An 18,791-nucleotide genomic window follows, 5' to 3' on the forward strand; every position below is an offset into this window, starting at 1 on the left:
TGGCTCCCAGAGGCCAGCAGAGCTCACTTCATCTTTAATGAGAACGCTGAATGACATCGCACCTTGTCCCTTTTAATAGGTGGGAACACAGGTTTGTCTGTGAATTTGTTCTTCTTAGCTCCCTGTGACAGCAATGTGTATCCTACAATGTCACTTACACGGGATGTGATTTTCATTCCTGTGGCTTGCCCTGCTGTGGTGTATCCCTGGTTGTTGCCAGGGTTCCTGGCCTGGCCAGCAGGTGTGTTTCCTATGTGAACATGGGAAAGTGAGGTCCATTCATTCCCCTGTCTCTCCCAGTCCCTCCCCTCCCTTCCCGTTGTCTCATTCAATGAAATTCTCTTCTCTTCTCCCCTATTGTGAGTCAGCATCTGCATGTCAGAGAGGACACTCAGCTTTGGTTTTTGGAATTGGCTTACTTACTCAGCACGATCCTCTCCAACTCCATCCATTGACTTCAAATGTCATCATTTCATTCTTCTTTATGGCTGACTAATATTCCACTGTGTATAGAGACCACAGTTTCTTTGTCCATCTATCTGCTCTGGGGCACCTAGGCTGGTTCTGTAGCTTGGCTACTGGGAGTTGAGCTGCTCTAAATACTGAGGAGAACACAGGTCTCTCCAGGAACAAAAACAGTAAGGACAGTAAGGCCTTCCTGGAGACACAGTGGGGCCTCTGGCCCCTACCTGGCCTCAGCCTGCCTTTGAGTATAGCTGCTCCAGGCTGTAGGGACAGGGAGTCTGGTGAAGAGTGGTGTGGACACATCTTTAGCACAGTGGCTCTGCTATCTGTGCCAGAGCTGGGGGACATTCCTTCCTGGGCTTCTGTGGTGGAAGCCTCCCTGCCTCCCCTTAGGCCCAGCAGCTGCAGTGGGCATGTGGTGCTCTTGGTATTTTCTGTCTTCCTGGTTCAACAGGAGCTGGTCTTGGGCCTGCTCAGCACAGGTGGCAGGAGGGCCTCTTCCATCCCAGCAGCCAAGGTCCATGGGGGATGAATCCCTGAGAATGCATGCTGGGGTAGGAATTAGAAAAAAACCCTGTGGTCCAAGTGACTCAGGATGGCTAGAGCCAGAAGTGACTCCCCATTTGCCCAGACTTGCTGCTGAGTGACAGTGGAAAATTCAGTGGCTCTCGATGGAGAAGCCCATCTCAGGAGCTAGGGGACCACAGCATCAGGCCACCCATGGGTCCCTGCCACTGGCGGCTCCCTTGCCCTTGGGATCTGAGTGAATGACCCAGGCTCATGGGAAGCATTGTGTTGTCCCCTCAAGTCCCCTGACATGACTGAAAAAGATCAGGGCAAAAGTGCCTCCTGCAGACTTTGGGGCAGCTGGTGCCAGCCTGGCCAGCTGCTGGGGGAGCTCAGGGCATCCTGGGTGGCATTGGGGCTGGGAACTCTGCAAGCACCACCTGATACTATACAAGTCCCCTCACTGGGTCCCCTCACTGGGTCCGCCTTATTGAGTCCCCTCACGGGGTCTTCTAATTTGGTCCCACCTCGCTGGCCGAGGGCTCCACATGGATACATGGCAGCCCCTGCTGGGAAGCCCTGCTTACAGCCCCCCCCAGGGCCCCTGGACTGGCCAGCAGGTGTCTACAGAGAGTGCTGCTCTGTCCACCCCTAGCCCCAGAGAAAGCTCCAGGGGAAGGTGGCTCTGATCTGAGAACCTGCCTGTGGGAATGGAGCCATGTGGTCTCCAGAACAGGACTCTGGTGCCTAGTACTGAGGTCATAGTCAAGCAGCATTTAGGGACATGGCTGCTGCCCCCCGAGCACAGGAGCAGGGGCTGTGACCTGGTGTCCAGGGAGCGTGCAGCCCAGAGGCAGGCTGGGCTGTGACCAGTGCTGGACTGGGCCAGGAACCAAGGCTCTGGGCAAGATGGGGTTGGGGCGGGGGCTGAGGAGTATCTGGGACATGAGCACACTGTCGGCGACTTCTGACCTGCAGCCCACAGGTTGCTCCCAAGGGGACCTTCCCACTCCCTGCCCCACAGACCCACATCTGACCCCAGGGCTCATGAGGGACAGGGGGAGAAGGTACAGTGTTGGCTGAGGGCTTCTTCTGGCTTCGCACATGGGAACTCGGGGGCAGTGGGAAGTCTTGACTTGCTGAGAGCCCGTGGGGCTGTCCTGACTCAGGGACCTTCCCAGGTCAGAGCCAGCAAGTGTCCACCCCAGCAGCACCTGGCTTCAAGGCCCACCCCCCACCCAATGCATTTAGAGACAGAGACTCACTGAGCTGCTTATTTAGCACCTTTCTTTTGCTGAGGCTGGCCTCCAGGTACGATCCTCTTGCCTCAGCCTCCCAAGCTGCTGAGGTGACAGGCGTGGGCCTCTGCAACATCCAGTCTTTTTTAAAAGTCTTAGGTGGTGAGTCTGGATGGCGGACTTGGCCTCCTTGTTTTCTTCTGTGTGGGGCTAAGGAGGGAGCCCAGCGTCTCCTGTGCCAGGCTAGCTCCGGGCCATAAGTGCCAGGCCATCGGCAGTGGTGTGGCCAGATCCCAGTGGGAGCCTGTGGCCTGGTCCCAGGTGGGGCTTTGAACAGCCCTCTGTGAGATGCAGCTCCTACACCCTGGAAAACTCAAGCAGTGCTTAGTGTGTCCACAAAATCTCAAGGCTGCCACCACAGTCGGTTTTAGAACACTGCAACCCCCATCCCTGTCAGCCATCCACAGCCGCTCTGCTGCTGCGTCCCATCCATCACCCTGACCTCAGGCAGTGGGAGGCTGCTTTCTGTCCCTTAGCCATCTGTGGCTGTGTGGGGTGTGACTGACAGGATTCACTCTTATCCTCCAGGCCCTTGAATCCCCTGTGGCTGAGGAGCTCCCACTGCATGAAGCCTTCACCAGCTCATGGATCTGTGCATTCATCAGCCCCAGCCCATTGGGAGGTTTGGCTGTAGGAGTGATGCTGCCGCAGATGTGTAGGGACTGCAGTTTTTTTCTTTTGGATCTGTGTGGAGAGGTAGAGCTGCTGTGTCACACAGCACCTCTGACCTTCCAAGAAACTGCCAGTAAGATGGCTTTATTGCCATACTCCTACCAGGAATGTCTGAGGGTCTTGGTTTTTCCATATGCCACTTGACATCTGTTACTGTCCACCGTAAATGTCCCGGTGGGTGTGCAGTGGCCTCTCACTTGATTTGCATTTGCCAAGGGCCAGTGAGACTGCATTTTTTGTGTTTTATTGGCTATTTGTATATCTTTGTAGAAATATCTGTTTGTATCCTTGGCCTTTTTTTATTATGTCATCTTTTATTATTGAATTGTAAGAGCTCTTTATATTGTGGATATGGCTTAAAGTCATCTTTAAAGGATGCCACTTTGGAGAAAGAGTCAATAAAAGCAGAAAATTGAGTGGCAATATATGAAAACCTGGATAGATCTGTATCTAAACCTGAGGATGAAATATTCTTTCTAGAAAAAGAGCTACAAGAAGAGAAAACTAAACATTATCAACAGGATGAATTGATAGTGGGATATATAAAAAATTAAGTTTCTAGTAAATAAATCAAAATCCCTCAAATAACAAATACCTGAAAGTAAAACAACGAGAATATGTCAAATAAATAAAGAAGGAGTTATGGTAGCAATAAAAAAATTCTTTGAATAAAAATCCCCAACTTCAGGAAAGTCAAAAATAGCTTTTATAAGAAGTTGAAGTATGAAAAGAAAAACTGAATTGCCTTAATAAACGGCATATGAACACTCTAAAGTACATGCAGAACAAGTTTTAAAAAATAAAGAAAATCACATTAGGTCTCTGAATGAACAGTTGCTGCAAATGAAAGATTAGGTTCCTGTGCTTGGAGAAGTTCTAACAGATGGTGGTAACTTGGAATTGGAAATGGAAAGTGAATCAGAAATTGGTACTCACTTAGAAGATCAGCCAAAAGGAGCTTTAAAAACTGGTTTATGTTGCTAAGTTAAGTGCCTCTTTTAAAAGCTTAGAGAAAGAAATAAAATTTTTACTTTATCATCTGAAGTAGGTAAAACAAAGGAAGACCTTATAGAACATTAACAATCTTAAGACAGAACAAGCATCTTTTTTTATATTCTCTTTTTTAAAAATTTTATTTATTTTTTATTAGTTGTTCCAAACATTACAATAATCTTGACATATATTTGATTCAAATAGGATATAAATTGTCATTTTTCCACGTGTACAGATTGCAGGATCACATTGGTTATACATCCATGTGTATACATACAGCACACTTTGCAAGCAGAAAATACAGAATTTGAAAGTTAAAAATCAGAATCTTTAGCATAAACTTAAAGTCATGATGGAACTATATCAATAAAATGTAATGAAACTCCAAAAGTAATTAATAAGAGAAGAAAATTACCAGGTAGAGCAAGAGGAGAAACATTCCAAAGTGGAGGAAAAGATTAGCCATAAAATTAAACCACTGGAGACCTATAGAAAGCAAGCCAAAGATCTTGAAGAATTCGAGAGAACAATTTGTTCTTATCAGGCACACTTTATTTACCATGAAAAAAAAAAGCACATGATAATGTGTTGGCAGCTCAGAATGCTCTCAATAGACAAAAATAAACTGAAATGGATTTCAAATTTAAACTTGTGGTAGAATATCCTTCTGTGCTTGATGTTTCAAATTCAGTCTTTGGCAGACAGAATTCCCCAAATAGTTCCTTACCATTGAGTCAAACTTCATGTGAAATAAGACCTTCTCATTCAGAAAAGAAGAGTCCACTTATACTCTCACCTTTGGTGCCATTGGGAAGAGAAAGAGGCCAAGGGGCCCAGAGAATCCTCTGGACCATCTTATCAGAAGTTCAAAAAGAGAATCAAGCTGTGATTTGTGAAGTGATCTTCAGAGAGCACCTTCTGGTGCTGGGCCCCTGGCACCTCCATGGGAACAGGCCCATAGGATAATGATCCCGCCACCAGCCACATCTTCCTCTACAAAGGCAAGATGGATGTTATTCTAATTATGGTAGTAGACCATCTTGATAAGCAGAAGTCACAAGTTCCAATATGCTGCACTTGGATTAATTGGATGGGCCTCATCTTCAGAAATGAAAGCCAGTAGAAAGGATACCAAGTTGATCTTGGTGATTCCAATGAAACTGATTCATCTCTCCCTGCTGAAAACCAAGCAACTGACTCTGGCTTTGCTTTCTTACCTTTTCCTTAAATCAAACGTCCATTGTTTCCAATAAATCCAAGGAGTAAGTTCATGAGAAGAGGACCTTTTTTTTTCTTCCACTTCCTCCAGGAAACATGTATGGAGCATCTCAAGAATATTTTCCAACCAAGTCCACCACCCCCTCCATTCTCAATGGGACCATGATGTTTTCTTCATTATCTCCCCCCAGAGCTGGATTTCCTCTCTCCCCTGCATTCTGAAAGTAGAAGTGAGTTCCCTTCAGGGTGGATTTCACCTTCAAAAGAGTCTGCTACTGAACATTCAGAAGTACAACAGGAAACTTGACAATAATTTTTTATCTGCCTTCAAAAGTAATATAGTTCTCATTTTTAGTTTACATAAGTGCTTTTATTTAAGTGATTATAATTTTGCTTCAATTGAAGCTTGATGATATTAAAATTCTTAGGATAGTATTTTATAAATAAAGATGGTTTATAAATCTTATGAGTGAATTATTTCCATTTTATCTTATTTAAGAGAGTATAACATTTAATTTGAGTAATCCACTATTATATGAGCACCAGACAGAGTTTTAAATATGTAATCTTTCAGTTGGGGATATTTTAAATTCCAAAGACTGTCCCTTTATACAAAGAAACCTATTTACTGTGATTGTAGCAAATGTGAAAGTAATTTTATGCTTAATGGAAGATTTTAATTGATTTAAAGTCTTGTTTGGCATTGATAATAATAATAAAAATCTGCTACTTTTTTCATTAAAAAAGTTATAACTAGAGCATATTAAGAGTAAGGCAGGAAACACAATTAAACATGTCATGGAAATAGGAGATTTTGAATACAGAAAAAATTACAATTCTCAGAAAACTTATAGGAGTTGAAAACCATAATTTAAGTTCACTCTGTCCCTGTTTTTTCTTACATCTTCTTTATTTCATACACATGATGCTTATATGGTGAGTGTTCTTGTCTTTGTTTTTTTCTCAGGGAGAGTATTGTAAAATGCAAATAAATCATTAGGACACTGAAATAAAGAAACAAAGACATAACTTAAAATTTTGTTATTGTTAGATTCAATAAGCATAAAATGACTTTGCTAAACTACTATAACATGTTTGAAGTATTTATGTTCAATTTCTATATCATTTCAAATAAATAATACTTTCCAAAACTGCACCAGTCCAGAGGTGACACTTTGAACGATGCTTCTCTGATAGAGACCAAGAAAGAACATTTATTTAAAATACCCTAATTAAGAATTAGTTGTTAAAACTTTTTTTCAAGTATAAATATGTTTTTCACGTTTTTTGTGAAGATTATATATTTAAGTCTAAAATAAATACAGTTATATAAATTTCTTCTTAAATATAAACAGTAGCTTTATCACAATTGATGGCCAGTGAGACTTTCAATGATACTTGAGCCCACAATTAATTTAAATGAGGAAAAAATTGGGCCTTGAAAAAGAAACTCTACAAGTTCAATAAATCTAATCTGTTTTCTCTCAAAAGTAACATTGGTTGTTAAATCAATCCTATAAATAATTTTTACTTTCCAGCATAAAACATTACTCACTCTAAATAAGTGGATGGCAGTCTACATTCAAAGTTTCTATAAAATGGGCTGACTATTCCCCACTGATATTAATCAAGAATTACTTCTGCCCAAACTACTGTAGGAGAATAGTTTGTAGTATAGTTCATGTTTTACATCAAGAAACTGAAAATAATATAATTTCAGGTTGAAAAAAGTACTGAAATGCCTAAATACCATGATACAGTCCTATAAAAAGTTATAGCTTCAGAATAAAAACCTGAAGGGCCCTTTTAAATATGACAGCATTTAGTCAATCAGGTTCCAACATTGTTTACAGCTCTAAAAAATGACAGTAAAATAAAATAAAACAATATTAAAAATTGGCAATTTATAGAAAAATAAGGAAGTATTAAAAAAACAAAGTAATATATACAGTACATGTTTACATGTACTTTACCTAAATAATTGGGCTGTTATTGTAAAAATCAAAATTCTCATAACTAAAGAGGAATCCTCCTCCTGATATTCACGCTGTCATAATTAAATATAAAGTCTTTTGTTACATGACTAATGTGGATAAATATAGTACAAGTGAATGAAACTAATAGGTATATGACTAAGCGTTTTATTTATGACTTTTTAAAGTTGTTTATTGAATATTGCTTTACTCATTTATTTATATGTAGGATACAGAATCAAACCCAGTGCCTCACACATGCAAGGCAGGAGCTCTGCCACTGAGCCACAACCCCAGCCCATGATTATGTTCTAATAACCTCTAATAATAATCTAAAAATATAATGAGGATATAGGAAAGTTAGCAGAATACAACAGTTAGTATTATGTCATTATGTAAAAATGTGAATTTGTAACTGATGTGATTCTGCAATCTTTGTAATGTTTTGAATAACCAATAAAAAAATAAAAATAAAATAAAAAATAAATAAAATAAATACAATCCAAAAATAGATAACCAATAACAATTAGGCCTGAATTATTTTCAAATACTCTATTCATTACAGGGATTCCTTGATTCTATAGTGGTTTTACCAAAGGCCTGAAGAAGTATTTCCTAGCACTTGGCCACCATCTACTCTTCTAAAATAGAGAAAATGGATAGGGTAGAATTTTTGCTGAAATGAATTAAATTCATATATTCAGGGATAGCAATATTTCTCAAATATGCTATGGACCTGAGAGTATTTACATTGAGTAAAAGAATTACGTTTAAAAAAATTTGAGGGCTGAGGTTGTGACTCAGTGATAGAGCACTCACCTAGAACATGCAAGGTCCTGGGTTCAATCCTCAGCACTACATATAGAAAAATAAAGTTATTATGTGCATCTACAACTAAAAATATTTTTTAGAAAATGGTTAACATGTAAAATTTTATGTCATGTCTATTTTAATGACAATACAGTATTTAAAATGGACAACAAACAACTGAGGGGTTCCATTGAAGGAGCAGTGAGTCTAAAAGAACAGAGAGGTGAGTTCTCAGTGAGGATCGCAGGTGACTCAATACGTATATTAGATGGTGCCACATGCTGGGATATCCAGCCTGGTGAGGTGTTCATTTGAGGATTCATTTGGGGGGGTTTGGTTGGTGATGGCAGGCTGTTCATAAATTCTTGCCTGAAATTTTGGTTGAATAAGTCATTATGCCATTATCGATATTAATATTGGGTCAGAGGAAATCATACAACTTTTGTTTTCAACATACAACTGAATGAAGGTCATAAATATGACAAATGTGGCCTTATATTAGAGTTTTTTAAAGTGACAGATTTCTGAAAATAAGAAATGACACCTTCGTTTGGGACATGTAAACCTCTATTCAAAATATGTATATACTTTACATACCCATAGGAAAATTCTGTGATATAAATTACATGATGCACTTTTTTCTGAGTCCCCTCTCTTCCATTAGCCCATGACTCTAAAAAGAGCACCTCCTAGAGGCTATAAGGCCTGCTGCCTTAGAGCATTGAGCTCTGCCCTGAGCAACCTTGAAAGTGGCTCTCTGGTGAGGTGCAGAGAAAGGCAGGAATGGAGAACTTTGAGCTGGGCAATGACATGGCATGACAAGAAATATCCTGGAAGATGCTGCCTTCTGTCTGGAGGATCTACTAGAAGAATAGGTGTTGAAAGGAATTGTGACATCAGGGAACTTGGAGGAGGAACCATGCAAAGCATGCTGAGAACCTGGCTTTACCTTAGAACTTTTCAGTAAACCTTTCTCTAACTGTTCCTGGAGAGGCGTGTGGCTGTCTGCACTTGGGACAAAGTACCTAGTGGCTCTTCCTTCATCAAGGATAAAATCAGAGCCTTAAGTGAGACCCTGTCTTTTTTATGACTGGCTTCTTTGAGTTCGCCTAATATTTTCAAGGTTTATTCATATAATAGCATGTCATCAGTATTCCATTCCTTTCTATTGCAGAACAACATTTCATTAGATGGAAGTGCCATATTTATTAATCTGTATTGTTAGTTGACTGAGTAACTTGCACTTTTTGGCTATTTGAATAACGCTGCTGTGAATACTCATATACCTTTGTTTCTCTTGGGTGTACACTTAGAGTAGGATTGCTGGGTCATTTAGTAAGTCTGTGACTAACATGGAAGGAGTTACCAGACTGTACTAGAAAGTAGGCACATTCTTTACATTTTTCCCCCAGGTCACAGTGTGTCCATGTCTTTTATTGTAGCCTTCTAGCCATAAAGTGGTCTCTTGTTATGACTTTGATTTGCAATTCCTTAATGATAAATGATAAAATGATTACTGTTTTGCAAACATAATGATCTTTAGAGAAGTGCACATCCAAGTCTTTGGATACATTTTATTGGATTTTCTTTGTGTTTAGTTGTAACAGTTCTTTCTATATTTGGGAACAGTCATTTCTGAGTTATATTCTATGACTTACAAATATTTTCTTCCATTCTCTGAGTTGTCAATTCAATTTCTTAGTGCATTCTTTGATGCTTAGAAACTTTTGTTTTCAGTAAAGTTCAATTTACTTATTACTTCCATTATTGCTTTACTGGTGCCTTATATTAGGAACGACTACTAAATATAAGGCCAAAATGATGTATTCCTGTTTTTTTTTTTTTCTAAAAGTTTGTAGTTTTAGTTTTGTGTTGAGTTCTGTGATATATTTTGAGGGTATATGTGTGTTTGTTTGTTTGTTTGTGTGTGTGTGTATGTGTATGTGTACATGAATTGATGTAGGGATTCTGACTCCATTCTTTTCTGTTCTTACATGCCCATGCATGCTAGGTGATACCTTAGCACATCATAATATTAACCATACATATAAGAGTTTTCTGCCAAATCCCATTCATACTTTGCTCTTCAGGATAAAGAGGCATGGAAGCCCCCAGGTAACAGGTTTTCTTTCTCCATCCTTGCCAACATACTGTACAGTACTCACCTGCAGGTATAAGTACAGCCTATGCTTCCAGAGGCTGAGATCTCTTTGGGACTCATGCCCTGAATACTCCACTTCCAATGAGCACTCATACCCATACTTCTGTGTCCACATAACAGATTATCACCTCTGCAATATGACACCCTATTTGCTACTTGACCAAGCACATGTCCATCTAGATTGGCCAGAGACCAAGGCACATTGAACCCAAAATGGACTGTTAGTTCCTTCAAGTGCATAGCTCCATGTGGTTACCACAAAGGTCTCTTCCTAGGATGTCATCCAAAGGGGCACATTAGCAGATTATTTCTTAATCCATTTATGTAGGAATCAGTTATTGATTGTATGGGTGAGAGATAATTACACTTATATTATATATGCAAAATTAGAAAATCAAAGAGTTAGCAAAGAGAGAGTTTGTTGCCAGGGACGTGGAAGGCATTTAAGTGGTTGATTAACAGATTAAATTAATTAAATCAGTTATTAAAATGTTTAAAACAAGATAATTGTGGTAATTTCACCACAAAATTGTAAATGTCAAAACTTAATTAATTTTTGATGGGAACTCTTATGAGAATTAAACCTCAATAACACCATAAGAAAAAAAAATCATGAAAACACTGAAGTCTATACAATTATAGCCAGAGGTTAAAGAAATGAACTATGTATTTGGACATAACTTTCTTATCTTTGTATTTGAACAGATGAACAGAGTAACTGTATTATGTAGAACCACAAATATAGAATTCTGACTACAATGAGTTATACTCACTGTATGCATAATATTCCAAAATATTTCCTATCATTATTAATATTTAAAAATAACAAATAAAATATAATAAAAATAAAGAATCTATGGAGTTGTAGTCACCCAGATGTACTCTGCATCACCAGAATAAACTTGGATGGTAACACTGGATAACAGAATTCAATAGCTTTCTCTGTTTCAGACATTCATTATTTACTTTGTCCTTATCTTTCCATTATCTTGAGTCCTGATTGGAAGACTTCTAATCTTACAGATGAGTACACTAAGTTTGAGGGATGACTGATTGTCCCAAGGTCACCATCTATGCAGACTAAGGCTCTCACAATTAATTTGTGTGATTTACAGTTTACTGTATCATGTATCACAATACAAAATCAGTCCATTTTTTTTGCTTGGTTTTTTGTTTTGTTTTGTTTTGGTTTGGTTTGCCAGCCGCCCCCCCCCCCTGGCCCCACTGTAGGAGGAGGAGAAATTACAACAAGAGGTAGAAATTACAACAGGGCACCAAGAAACATATGCATAAACTCTCAATGTAAAAAACTTGATTGTGGTCCCTGTTATATTGGTAAATAGGTATGTCCAAATATGACAAAATATGAATTATATATGTACATTTTATTATATTTTGGTATTACCCTAATACATTGGTTTTACATTTGAATGAAAGAAATAAATATATTCCTCAGAAAACAAACTATATATTTGTAAAACATAGAAAAAAAATACTGAATACTATATGTCATTAATAAATTACAAATTAAACACACCTATAAAATTTACAAAATTTCAAACCTCACAATATCAAGAGCTGGCAAAGATGTGGACAAGAAGAACTCTCGTACACTGCTGTTGGGATCACAAAATTGGACAGCCACTGTGGAAGAGAGTTTGGTAGCTTCTTAAAACTACAATATACACTTAATATGGTTCACTAATTGTATTTCTCAGTGTTATTTCAATGGAATTAAAAACTAAGTCCACACAAATCCCACATACAAATGTCCACAGCTTCTTCATTCATGATTGTCAAAAACAGGAAGCAGGTAAGAGAGACTTTAGTAGCTATTTACCTGTTATTAATGTAAATACTGTGATACATCCATACACAGGAGGGTCATTCAAAACTTTAAAAAAATGAAATTTACTATCAAACATAAAAATAATGTAGGCATCATAAATTTATATTTGCCAGAAAGAATATAATTTCTGAAATGCCATATTTGTGACATTATGTAAAAGTCAAAACATTAAAAATGTTAAACATTGCCAAGAAATCAGGGAGAGTAGAAGATGCTAAAGAGGTGAAGAACAGGGACTTCTGGTGTAGTGAATATACTCTGTAAGACACCATCATGAAGAAAATTTACGTTATTCTTTGTCAATGCTTTAAAAACTGTAAAATTAGTGTTTTAATAAATAATTAAACTATTCATTGCCATTAATAATTACTTAATACCAAAACTATTGACAAAATATTTTGATTTTTTGCTTATATCGAATATTTCTCAGTCATATACAAAGAAAGCTCTATGGGAGGCATATCTATTCATATTAGGTGTCATTACTCTGAATTGGTTTTAGTTGAAAACCTGATAAATATATTTTAAAAGTATACACACTCACATAAAACATTAGGTTTTTTTTTGTTTGTTTGATTGATTGTTTGTTTAATTTATTTTCTTATACAACAAGCCATACATGTCCAGGGTCTAATGAGAGGTCTCACATTGTTTTGCGAGGAACACAACCAAAAACAAACAACCAAAAAAAAAACATCAATAAATAACAAATTATTTTCTATTATGTTACTGACTTTTCTGTAATTGGAGCAGTTTATAATAATTTAGAGAAAGGTATTTTATCTTTTTCTGAGAAGTATTCAAACTTTCAAAGGAATTTTCACTGATTTTTCACCCAAATATCAAAGGATGATTTTGTTCATTGAAAACTTTCAAGAAAAAAAATGCTCTTCAGAGACAATTTAAATTCTTTCAAAGAATGACAACAGACTTTGGGTGTTCGGGTAAAGTAAACATTTTCTACAGAATTTTTTGTAATTTTAAAAGAAAAAGGTAACCAGATCAACAGAGTACAGCTTTGCCCCAAATATCTGAATCCACACATTGATGTCAGGATGGCCAAATCTTGGAAAAAAAGTGAAATTTTTTTTTGAAGAAGACTATAAGCCCTTGGTATATATTTCTTTGTACTCATGAGTCTTTCAGGAACTGTGAGACTATTCTGTAAGCAGAACCAGAGTTAATGAATATTGCAACATTATTCAAAGTGTAGCCATTTATCTGAGAAAACTTTTTGTTATTACTGAGTTTATTCATGGAAAATAGTCATTTTTTCTTCTTGGTTATAAATGTGTTAAAGACAGTTGAACAAGTTGAACTTGATAGTTTCTTCAACCACAGCCCATTTCCCTTGAAATTAAGCATTTTATTGAATTTGTTACAAATATGTGTGTAAACTATTTTACCTTCTAGTCTGTGCTCAGAATCAAGAAAACTGATGATCTATTTGCTTAACTTTGTTGCTTTCTACAAAACATCCCTAGGCTTCACATTTGGGTTTTCAGCAAAATTCAACATGATGTTCATGATAGAGCTCCTCTTATTTCCCTATTTCTTAACACTGCAATAGTATCTTATATCCTCCTACTCTACAAACACCTAAATGTCTTAGTGTAGTAATTATCTCAATACACACACATGAAAAATATTGATTCAACTTTTCATGGAACTTAGATATTAATTCAGAAATATTTTATAATCTTCATCCTGCTCTCATGCAGTCTTTGTCACTTCCCTTGGCTGATATCTTTGTGTTTTGTTTATCTCAAAGTTTTTATATTTATTTCAGGAGAATTATGTGAAGTATGAATAATATTAAATTTAGTTAGAAATAAATTTTATAATATTGGAGAGTGAGAGTGTTAAAATATTTTGTCTCATTATTTCATATTTCCATGTAGAGACTCTGATAGAAATTATAGCTAAAAGTGTTGTATGGATCAAAAATTTAAGATATAGGCTAAAAAGCTTGAGTAAAGTTCCCAAATTGATGTGATGGCTATGTTATTTAATGCAGTTTTACCAAGTGATTACAAAACATTGGATACACACACACACACACACACACACACACACACACATTTTCACATACATGTTTAAAGAAAGGAGTCTTGGAGATGTCAGTCTTCTGGGGAAAACAAAAAATGTTCAAAAATATTGTTATTTGAGGACTAACACTTGCTAAAGCAGGCTAATGTTAGAGTAGGCATTTCTCCTCTAAAGTATAAAGTCTTGAGTATATTACATTAATTCTCACAAGCCAGGGATTATCACAAGCCTAACAAGTAATAAAAACCCAGGATTAGAGGAATTCTCAGCCCAGTTCTACAAGAAGTTGAAAAAAGAATGAACACCAATTCTTCTAAAATTATTTTATGAAATAGAAAATAGAAAAGACCTTCTAACCTCATTCTATGAAACTGATATCAACCTGATGCAAAAACCAGACAAAGACACATCAAGGAAAGAACATTTCAGACCAGTATTCCTGATGAACAGAGATGTCATAATTCTCAATAAAATTATGGCAAACAGCATACAAAATCATTTTAAAAAGATATTACAACATGATCAGTGGGCTTTGTCCCAGAGATGCAGGGTTGGTTCAATACATGGAAATCAATAAACATATTTTTTAATTAAATAGATGTAAAGAAAAGAATCAAAAAATTATCTCAATAAATGCCAATGTCTCGGCTTGACACTGAATCACGAGCCACTCACAGCTTTGTAGATTCAAACAGCAATTCTTTATTCCCGAACTCACACCGGCCTCCACACATGTTCAGCGAAATCCAAAATCTGCCAGGACAATTCACCTACTCCACAAGGCTTTTTTCCAAATCCCATTTGAATCTCACGAGAACTCAACGGGAACTCAAGCAGCAGGAACACCCTATTCCCAGCAGCAATAATCTTCAACCTCCAACTTCCCTAAAACCCATATTGTCTTAAACCAGGAATGCCCTAAACTTGTCTTAAACCGGGAACGCCTTAAACTCAAGGAGCAGGATACTTCCTCAGACCTGATCAGCTCTAAACCCAGATCCACCCTGGTCCTTGAGCAAGGTCACCTTACATGCAATGTCAACAGTGAAATTCCAAGGAAAGCCCATTTAACATGGGGTACGCTGGCAAGGAAATTTTGATGCATCATTTCTACTTGGCAATGGCCCTCAGCAAATAAATGCAGAAAAAAACATTTGACTAAATACATAGTCAAAACACTAGAAAACTATGTATAATAGAAATATGTCTTAATACTATAAAAACTATCTATGGTAAACACATGGAAAATATTCTCCTCCTCCTCCTCCTCCTCCTCCTCCTTCTCTTGCTTCTTCTTCTTCTTCTTCTTCTTCTTCTTCTTGGAGTAAGGAGACTTTACTGAAAACAGAAAACAGGGAACAAAGGTTTACAAACAGGAATGTGGACTCCTAGCAAAACCAAAACAAAGAACAAAAAGAGCAGGGAGGAGGGGTGTTGGAAGGACAAAAGTGGGTAGTGAGAGCAAGGAAAAGGCTTCATTTTTTTTCCTTTTCCCATTTCTTTAAAAAAAAAAACAAGGAAACACACAGGGACACACAACCATTTGTTCACGAATAGAAACATAAATGGGGCAGAATCGAACACTCTGTTCTTCTCTTTTCCAAAAGCAAAACAGAAAAAGAAAAGGCAGGCTGGAGGCTGTGCCCCATAGAACCCCCTTCTGCAGTGGTGTGTAGGAAGGGGCAACCTTCGGGTTTGTGCAACACCTGGCATCAGCGCAGGGAAAAGAGGGGGTGGGGTGGGGGGTGGGGAGGTGGAGGTCATGGGATCCACCCCCCTAAAGGAGCAGGGGGTCCAGCTTGTCAAGCCCAGGGCACCAATGGGGATCCCTGGGGACTGGGCCCTCTCTGAGTCCTGGGCACTCTCGGGATGGTGGTCGCCAGGGTTGAACCCTCCCAAGTCCAGGGCGCTCAGCCATCTCCCTCCCCTTGTGAGCCCGCCCCTCAAGGAGGGGGACGCACATGCCCCCAGTGCTTGGGCTCTGTATAAGGGCACCTGGTGCTGGGGCAGCAGCTGGCAGCCACTGTTGATATGGCTGAGGACGTTCTGCTTGAGCTGCGCCACTTGCTCAGTCAGCAGGCTCCTGGTAGACTGCCAGCTCGTGTTCTGGCTCTTGACCTCTTCACTTTCTAATCCAGGAAGAGATGCTCCAGTTTGCCTTTGGGGCACTTGAAGGCTACAATGCCATTGAGCAGCCGCTTGCCCTCAGCGTGGATTTGTTACTATGTGTCCATGTCGATGAGCGATATCCGCAGGCTCTCGCTGAAGCTTGGCAAGTCGGGCACCTTCTGTGGCTCATCCTTGAGCACAGCTAGGCATGGCGGCCCCAGTGCATGGGGGGCGGGGGGGGGGCAGCAGTAACGGGGAGAAGGGAATGGGATTGGAGGTGAAGGGGACATTTGCAGCACCCCCGGCACCACCCCTGTAGCTGCTCAAGTTCGTGGAGACTGATGTCAGCTGGGGGGGTAAGAGTGCGGCGCCCAATGCCTGACAGAGAGTCCTCCTGCAGAGGCTGCCGCAGCAGCAGCAGCAGCAGTGGGGCTGCACACTCGCCAAGCTGGTGCTGCTTTTCCAAATCTTCCAGGGCCTTGACAAAGTCCTTGGTGAAATCCTGCTTCTTGTTGGCCATCACCTTGGGGTAGAGGAACTGTGTGCTCCTCGGTGTAGTGGTAACCAGCACATTGGTCTGGATGATGAGGCACTCGAGCTCAGGAGAGGGGAGCTTGAGCAGCCTCAGGTAGGGCTGGAGAGTAGGCTGTCAGGGGGCACCTGTTGTGTGTGTAGTTTGCAGATAGGGGGGCCAGAGCTGGCTCAGCTTCAGGGCATCATTCTTCACCACGCTGCCTGCCGCCCAAGTTGGCGCCTCAGGGACAAGTGGGCCAGGGACACAAAGTTGCTGCCACTGCCACTGACGCTATTGCCTAGGCTTCTCAGTGCCTCATCACCATAGAAAAGTGTTTCCACCCTCTGCTGCACCGAAGGCTGGATGCGCTGGGGGAGGGTGGCCAGGGCCTGGGGTCTCCCAACCCCTCTCCTGCTCAGTCAGTCCTGAGCCCACCCTGCCAGTGGGCTCTGTGCCTGGCCCTTCTGTGGGGGCTCCTCAGAAACATTATTATTAAGGGAGAAAAAATTAAAGCATTCCCTCTAAAATTGAAAAAAAGCAAAAAGATGCCTTTTTTGCCATTTTATTCAATATCATCCTTGAAGCTCTATCCAAAACAATTAGAAGAATTAAACATAATGAATAGAAAAACAGGAAATCAAACTATCACTATTTGCTAATGACATGCTTCTATATTTAGAAAATCCAAAAAAATCACCTGAAAACTTTCTTGACTAATAAATTTAGTAAAATAGTATAACATGAAATAAACACTCAGAAACCAAATGAATTTTTATAATGAAGTGTTCGAGTCTGTAAACAAGTCAGGATGGCACCTGGCATTTGGCCAGAGAAATGTTAGAGTCTGTAAACAAGTCTGGATGGTGCCTGGCAAAATGCCAGAGGAAGTGGTTTGTGAAGTAACGCCAGTGAACCATTAAGTGTGGAGATTCCTTATTGGTTGACTGCTGTATCTAGTTTATGCTAATTAATATAAGCTGTGTGGAATGTATAAATACCGCTCCTGTCTTACACCAAACGCCTTCCACTCCTGCTGTATCAACATACACAAGTTCGTCACCACCCCCCCCCCCCAGTTTGTTGCAGCCGGACTGCGGCAGATGGTGGCTCGTTACGGGGAGCCCTGAGACACTTGGGGGTAAGTGATGAGGAAAAAAGCTGCTTGTCCATTGATAGGACGGGAGCAAACCTGCTCGTCCCTAGGCAGATAGGGCAAGAGGAAAAAATCACAGTCCAGGTAAGTTCTGCAGGCAGCTAGCTTGATCAGAACGAAGTCTTGTCCATTTCTCAGTCTGGCCATTTCGAGAAAATGGAGAAGATTGATAGAGTATGTTTGTGTCTTGTTTTGTCTCAGTGTATTGTATTGTCTTTGTGATGAAAATATGGAAGAGGTGTTAAGTAAATTGCTAAGGGAAGAAGGCACCCCAGTGGAACCAAGAGCAGTTAGGGCATGTTGATGGAAGCCCAGGAACTCAAGTCAGAAATAAAAAAGTTCAGAGGAGGAAAGATTATCAGGAAAAAAGTTGCAGCAAAAGGCTACTACTAAATACTTTTTGTTACCAGAGGGTGCGTGAATTGGCGTGGAGGCTGCCACGTGCACGAGCCGGTCATGGCGCACCAAGGACTTTCCAAGCGGCGGCAGTCAGCTCTTCCCCGCCTGGGGAGCGGGACGCCCAAATCCAAATCCCAAATCCAAACCTGACCTGGAAGCAGTGTGAGACCGGGACTCTCCCCAGGGCCATCTGGGGCTGCCTGGGACACTACAGCTGGCCGAAGACGCTACCAGCATCCCTGAAGTTTGATCATTTCCAAGGCCAGTAACTACAATGGTTCTCCCACACCTGGAGGCTGATGAGTAATGAGTACTATTAAGGCTTATTTCAAATGTAAAAAACCTTGAGATGGGCTGGGGATGTGGCTCAAGCAGCGCGCTCGCCTGGCATGCATGCGGCCCGGGTTTGATCCTCAGCACCACATACAAAGATGTTGTGTCTGCTGAGAACTAAAAAATAAATATTAAAAATTCTCTCTCTCTCTCCTTTCTCACTCTCTCTTAAAAAAAAAAAAAAAAAAAAAAAAAAAAAAAAAAAACCTTGAGGTAATGTACTAAATTATTCAGAAGGTTGTTTTCTTACTGGAATGCTACAGGATTTTCTTTAGCATCATTGTTGGA

At 39.9% G+C, this 18,791-nt stretch overlaps 1 pseudogene; it reads right to left on the minus strand.

The window, feature by feature from the left end:
* Nucleotides 1-23: 23 nt before the first annotated feature.
* Nucleotides 24-18,229, minus strand: LOC144371411 (transcription factor JunD-like; annotated as a pseudogene).
* Between the last annotated feature and the right edge of the window lie 562 nt (nucleotides 18,230-18,791).

Source organism: Ictidomys tridecemlineatus, chromosome 16 (assembly GCF_052094955.1).
Source record: "Ictidomys tridecemlineatus isolate mIctTri1 chromosome 16, mIctTri1.hap1, whole genome shotgun sequence".
Taxonomy (NCBI): domain Eukaryota; kingdom Metazoa; phylum Chordata; class Mammalia; order Rodentia; family Sciuridae; genus Ictidomys; species Ictidomys tridecemlineatus.